The sequence below is a fragment of the Staurois parvus genome, unplaced genomic scaffold, assembly GCF_062004578.1.
Source record: "Staurois parvus isolate SC_StPar_1 unplaced genomic scaffold, SC_StPar_1.0 ptg000014l, whole genome shotgun sequence".
NCBI lineage: Eukaryota > Metazoa > Chordata > Amphibia > Anura > Ranidae > Staurois > Staurois parvus.
This window is the reverse complement of record NW_028317810.1, coordinates 2,861,267-2,867,266: the sequence shown is the minus strand read 5'-3', so window position 1 is coordinate 2,867,266 and position 6,000 is coordinate 2,861,267. Positions and strand designations below refer to the sequence as shown.

The following is a 6,000-nucleotide window of genomic DNA, read 5'->3' as shown; positions in this document are numbered from 1 at the left end:
CTGTACTGGTGCAGACCTCCCGATACTGGTGAAAATCTCCATAAACTGGTATAGATCGCTGTGTACTGGTGCAGATGGTCCTATACTGATGACAATCACTATAAATTGGTAGAGATCGTCCCTTACACCCGGATCGGCTGTGTGTATAGGACTGTGTGTTGGTGTATGCGCTGATCGCCCGGTGTTCCCCCCTCCCCCAGCCTTGTCCTGACAGCTCTGCCTTGTAGCATGTGACAGATAGTCGAGGTTGTCACCAGCGCTGTCGGCGTGCAGAGGCCAGTAGAGGACTGATAGAGAGGATCGCTCAGCCTCCACCTTTACATAACATCTCAGCATGGGGAGTCCATGTGGCGCAGACATCGGAGACAATCCTGCACCGATCACCCCCTGATCCCCCCTCCTCCCGGATCGTACAACCCGTCCTGGATATCCGACCACTCCACACACCGATCAGATCCGTCCATGTGCGAACTTCTCGCTCCGATCTCGGCGGAAATGCGTGGAGTGTGATCCGCCGTTCGGACAGATCGGGGGGTCGGCTTGTCCCGGGATCGTCTGATGAGAGTGATGGCTTGAGACACCATGGGGAAGAGCAAAAGAGTCTTTGGCAGGTAATGTGTGCAGATCGGCCCCCATGTGTAGATCGGTGCTGTGTGTGGGGGGGTGTCCCGGACCGCATGGCAGAGCTGTCACCGTCCGAGCCGATCATAGTGCTGGGATCACCTCACTGCCCCGGGGAGCGGGAACATGTCAGAGCAGGCGGGCCTCTGCACACCATGCCACCGACGTGTCCCCTTCCACCCCCAGCCTGACTTGCTGGCCAGTAGTCGGGGATCAGTGTTATGCCGGAAGTATGTTGCAATATTTTTGGCCTTCACCTACATATTCCCCTCAGCCGTGTACATGGAGGAAAACTGTGTGCTGGTGTCAGGCCAGCCTGGCCTCCTCCACAGTCTGCCCTCAGAGACACCTACAAGTGGCCGTGCTGGGACTGGCAAGTCCTCAGTGTTCACAAATATGGCCAGTCAGTGCCCCCCACCCCCACTCTTCCATTGGCCAGCTGCTACTTTACTGGCAATTTGAAGTGACATTTTCGAGCATTTTGGGACATTTTTGTGCTGTGTGTGTGGCTTTGTTTCCTGACTTATCGCCAGGAAAATACCAGCCTTACAATGGCTTTCCTATTCAGAGCATTGGTAGCGAGCGCCATTGTCACTGACCAGGTGACAACACTCCTCTCAGTAATTATTGTGAGCGATGCACTCATGGTATAGGAAACACGGTGAGGTGAACTCAATAAAGCTGCCGCGCCACTTTTTTGTCGTTAATCCCTCGTGATAATGTGTTGTGCGAAATTCATCAAGCACCCGAGACGCGTTTGGTTCTGACAGAAACTCCTACGTCAAATTTAGGTAGCTCTAAAACACGCCACTTTTACATTGTGGTGCAATGGCTGCTCCAAATTTTAAAAAATGTACCTGCTGCTTCATATCTTACCTGGAGGTAATTAAGGGCTGCTTCACACCACATGCAGTCAAGTGCGGTTTTTTTTCTGCATTCAAAATGCATGCCTCATGTTTTCCATGTTTTCCAATGGCCCTGGTCAGGGGCGGACTGACCATTTGGAAACTCGGGCACTGCCCGAGGGCCTGGGGTCAGTAGGGGGCCCCATGTGATGCCCCTGGTACCTATTTAATAGGCTTTTTTGAGCTTGGGCAAGGACACAGGGGCTCTATGATCCCCTATTGCCCGGGAGCCCCATGAGTTGTCAGTCCACCCCTGGCCCTGGTTCACACCAGTGCAGTCAGTTCCAGTCAGTTTCCGGAGCAGAAAAAAAGTAGAACAGGCTGCATTTTTTCTGCACAAACTGTACTGGAACATAGCAAAACATGTAAAATATGCACCAGAACGGAGTGTGGTGTGAACTGTAAGTGAAAATGCATCTGGAATGCATCCGGAGTGTGAGTTTGTGGTGTGAACTGGCCTGGAGCAACTCTCTTTTGTTGACACCCTGGCGCAGATAAATTTTGCAAAAGAGTCTCACATGCATTCTAAAACTAAAACCTGCCCCAAATTCAGTAAGGACCCAGTCACACTGGTGCGATTTGCAAATCAAAATCGCACCTGAAATCACATCTAGTGAATGTCAGTGTCTTAACATGTGCGATTTGCTGCGGCACGATTTCTATTAGTTCTTGCATGACCTTTTTCTGCAGTTTCAATCTCACATACATAGAATATAATGTAAATCGCATTGCAAATTGAAAGAAATCATTGAAAATCTTCACCAGTAGCAATAAAGTCTTCAGACATTGCACACAAATCACGCAATCTTAATTTGCACCGGTGTGACTGGGGTACAAAGCTGTCACGCCACTTTCTGGTGTTACCCCTCATGTTAATGTGTTGTGGCAAATTCATGATACACCTGAGATTCTTTTGGTTCTCACAGCAACTCGTGATCCAAATTCAGGTAGCTCTAAAACGTGCCGCTTTTATATTGTGGTGCAAGGCCTGCGCCAGATTTTTAAAAAATTTCCAGTAGTTCATATCTTACCAAAATGGAGCTATTTGGGACTAACTCTCCTTTGGCGTACCCTGGTGCCGACAGATTTTGAGAAAGTGCAATGTGCGTTCTACAAGTAGCATGCATCACATTATAGACAGGTACATGAATTTGGCGCACGCTGCGCCACTTTCTAGAATTCACGCGGGATACTTTCCCAAAATCTGTCTGCGTCAGTCCTTTGGATTTCCAGTAGTGTTTAGGGATGGACTCAGATTTTGAATAGCTGCCCGTAGAAAGTTCTGTAGTGAATCACGTATTCTTTTTCTATAGTGCGGTTTCAGCCATTAGCTGATATGGACGTATTTTTCTGTTAAATGGCGGCACTAAAAGTACAGATGAGCATCAAAGGTTTGCGGAGGCAGCCTTTTGAATGGTGAATTCTTACACACCAGCTGGAGCATGCCTGGCAAGTTTGCCAAAAAGGTGACAACCTTTTGGTTTGAGTTTGTTCAGGGATTGCTGGTGTCTGAAACCCCACCTCAGACTAGAAGGAGGGAAAGTAAAGCTGCGTTTTTCTTTGTGAGGAATGAAAACAGCTTTCTTTTTTGTGACTTTTAGATGATACATATTTGGGGTGTAGCAGTAATATTCAGCGTAGGAGCTGATTTACCAAAGCAGTCATTGACACGCTAGCCTGAGGCCTGTTAAGAAAACAAAAGATAATGGGGGCGATTCAGATGTGACACATTTCTAGGGTGTGTATGTAGTCGAAAACATTGTGCCAAATTCGTGAAAACCCTGCATCATTTTCATTGTTAGTACCAGCACATGTCGTTTTTATTTGCGCCACTATTACTGTTACTATTGCTGCAACAAATTCATAAAGAAAAACGACCTTTATATTAGCACTAAGGAAAGTGAAGGTATATAGGAACCTGTTGTAAATAGTGGACTGTTGATTGTGTCGCACATTGTATCAGTGATATTTAATGTAGGGAAATGGCCAAAAATCTTGCGAGCAGCTAAGGACTCAGGAACTTTAATCACTATTATTTTTATGTCTATTTGTTGTATTTACATCTATTATTGCATGTCTAATGCTTATTGGTTTTTAAGAAGCGCTGCATCGTTATTTATTTTATATTTCATATTCAATGCAGGAGTTGATTTAGAATGGGAGACATTTTTACACTTACCTGAGGGGAGCTGAGAAAATAAAAGTTAATCCCTGGAATTCATAAAGATTGGTGCAGACAGATTTAGCGAAAGCATCTCACTTGCATGCTATAAGTATCGCATTGTACACCAAATTCACGTACCTGTCCAGAACCTGTACTTTTGGTGCACGCTGTGCCACTTTTAGCACCCAGGTGAGGGCCTCTCTCTGTATGCCAAAAGAGAGTTGGGTTTAATAAGCTCCATTTTTCTACGATATAAAATGTCAGCTTTTTTTTTAAAATAAAAGTGGAGCATTTTAGAACTACTTGAATTTGGAGCCGAGTTGCTGTCAGACCCAGAAGTGTCGCAGAACTTTCATGAATTTGGTGCAATACTTCATTAACAAGAGGGATCAACGCCAGAAAAGTGGCACAGCAGCTTTATTGAATTACTCCCAGTGGGTGCAAATCAGTAAGGCATGTGTGACACATTTGTATGCATGCAACACAAAATTCACGAAAACCCTGCAACATCTTCCATGTCAGTGCTGACGCAAGTGAGAAATTTAGGTAGTTCTTATTTGTGACACTTTGTATGGCAATATTGCTGCGACAAATTCATAAAGAATTAATGTTAGTGATATGGAAAGTGGAGGTAAATAGGACATCTTCATGCTGAAGTAAGCTGTGTCACACATGGAATTTGTAATTTTGAGACAATTCTGAGACAAATGTTCCTCAGGAATGGAATGTGTTTCCATTACTCTTCTAGCTTCTCCAAATAGTTTGCATAGAAAACATCGCTGCTTCATAGGAGGCATACCTGGGACTGTTCTGTCAGAGATGTGACAGATTGTATACACCGATACGTATATGAGTCGTCACAAAATCTGCATTTATTGCACTACTTACCAAGGTAGGTAGATTTTTAGGGTGTCTATGGGTATCTATGACACTCTTTATGATTTCCAGGTATGTACTTTTAATCTACTTCTTCATATTGAGATGGAGTATTTCTTTGTTCCATGACCTGTAGATATTTGGAGTGAACACAGTAAAATGAATCTCTAAGGGAATCAGCCCACAGCTTGCACTGAAATTGAATTTTAGTTGTGTGTGTGTATGTATGTGCATGTGTGTGTATGTATGCATGTGCGTGTGTGTATGTATGTGCGTGTGTGTGTGTATGTGTGTGTGTGTGTGTGTATGTATGTGTGTGTGTGTGTCTGTGTGTGTGGGGGGGGGGAGGGTTAGATACTCTGTCAAGATTTTATTTTCAGTGTACCAATCCAGTTCCTGTGAGGACACCTCTATTTCATGCCGGCACCCTCCGTCCAGCCATTGCAGATAAAAAGTACTTTGGGAATAAGCAAAATATTTAATCTTTAGGTTTAAATAAAGAAAGAAGCGTTAGAATCGCACTTGGGTTATGTTTTTCTGTGGCCCAGTTGGGGAGCCTCGCCCTTCTGTTCTGCCTGGTGACCTTTGTTACTGAGACAGAAAGTGAGCAAAAATCCAACATTTTAAAGTTGTCACTAGAGCAGAAACTGAGGGAGAATCAAATGTTTTAGAGTTGTCACCAGAGCAACAATCTTCCAAAGGGGACAAATGTTCCAATGACAACTAAGATAGGAAATGCTCCCCTCGTTAATGTTAAAATGGGCACAGGGTTATTCTACACCAGTCTTCACGCCATATATATATAATTTTAAAGTGTGCTGTGAGGTAAAATAAAGCATAATACAGCAGTATGTATATATATAGAGAGAGAGGGGGGGGGGAGAGGGGGAGAGAGATGAAGGAAGAGAGAGGGGGGAGAGAGAGAGAGAGAGGGGGGGGAAGAGAGATGGAGAGAGGGGGTGAAGAGAGAGAGAGGGGGAGATTGAGGGAGAGAAAGGGGGGAGAGAGAGGGGGGTGGAGAGAGGGAGAGAGAGATGGGGAGAGAGAGAGAGGGGGGGTTGAGGGAGAGAAAGGAGGGGTGAAGGGAGAGAGAGGGGGTGGGGAGAGGGAGAGAGAGGGGGGGATAGGGAGGGGAGAGAGAGGGGGGAGGGGGTGAAGAGAGAGAGGGGGGAGCTTGAGGGAGAGAAAGAGGGGGGAGGGGGTAGAGAGAGAAGGAGGGAGAGAGAGAGAAAGGGGGGGGGCGGAGAGAGAGAGGGAGAGAAAGAGGGGGGAGAGAGAGGGGGAGAGGGAGAGAGAGAGGGAGGGAGAGAGAGAGAGACAGAGAGAGACAGTGCACAAAATGGGTGCAAGCAGATTAGTATATAAAACTCATGTGAATTGTAACAGGATGCAAACAAGTAAAATGGTTTCTTTTAAGTTTGATTGTATCTTTCT

General features: G+C 45.7%; 1 protein-coding gene across 2 annotated transcripts in view; it reads left to right on the top strand.

The window, feature by feature from the left end:
• Positions 1 to 241: 241 nt before the first annotated feature.
• The window catches only part of SH2B3 (SH2B adaptor protein 3), a 182,522-nt gene continuing 176,763 nt past the window's right edge, over positions 242 to 6,000 (top strand). The window contains exon 1 of one of the 2 annotated variants that reach the window (XM_089676829.1): positions 242 to 611. The gene's annotated coding sequence lies outside the window, so the exon portion shown is untranslated. The remainder of the gene's footprint in view (positions 612 to 6,000) is intronic. The other variant, XM_089676823.1, reaches the window with a different exon arrangement.